The sequence below is a fragment of the Bison bison genome, unplaced genomic scaffold, assembly GCF_000754665.1.
Source record: "Bison bison bison isolate TAMUID 2011002044 unplaced genomic scaffold, Bison_UMD1.0 scf7180017864168, whole genome shotgun sequence".
Taxonomy (NCBI): domain Eukaryota; kingdom Metazoa; phylum Chordata; class Mammalia; order Artiodactyla; family Bovidae; genus Bison; species Bison bison.
The window spans coordinates 3,625,989-3,626,518 of record NW_011494740.1 but is presented as its reverse complement, the minus strand read 5'-3'; positions in this window follow the sequence as shown (position 1 = coordinate 3,626,518).

Here is a 530-nt window from a genome sequence, read left to right as displayed (position 1 = left end):
GGCGGCCTCCTGGCTTTCGGCCCTCGTCCCCTGCCCTGGGACCCCCGCTCCGGCCTCCCGCCGAAAGATGCCCGAACCGGCTCTGCCTCGGCGCGCCCCCAGCCCGGCCTCGGCGCCGGGGAAGAGGGCGCGCGGCGTGGGCTTGGCCCGCAAAGTGGGGCCAAGAGGCAGGAGGCGGCGGTGGGAACTGGTCGGCCCGGTTCCGCGGAGTAGGAAGTGCTGGAAGATCCGCGCCACGCAGCCCTCCCGCCGCCCAGTGCCCGACTCCTCGCCAACCCCAACCCCGGCGTCTCCGGGAGGTTCATACGGGCCAGTCTCTGCTCAACTTAGTAAGAGTTTGCCAACATGGCTTTTGGCCGGGTCTCAAATCCTAAACTGAAAGAGATGTGGAAGCCATTTTTCTGTCGTCAAATTATAATCTGGGCAACATTTTTGGTGCCGACTGGAAATAAAAAGCATTGGCCTACACCCCTGAATCCTTGAACATTGAAACAAAGACGTCTTAGCAGAGTGATAAATATACATGCATG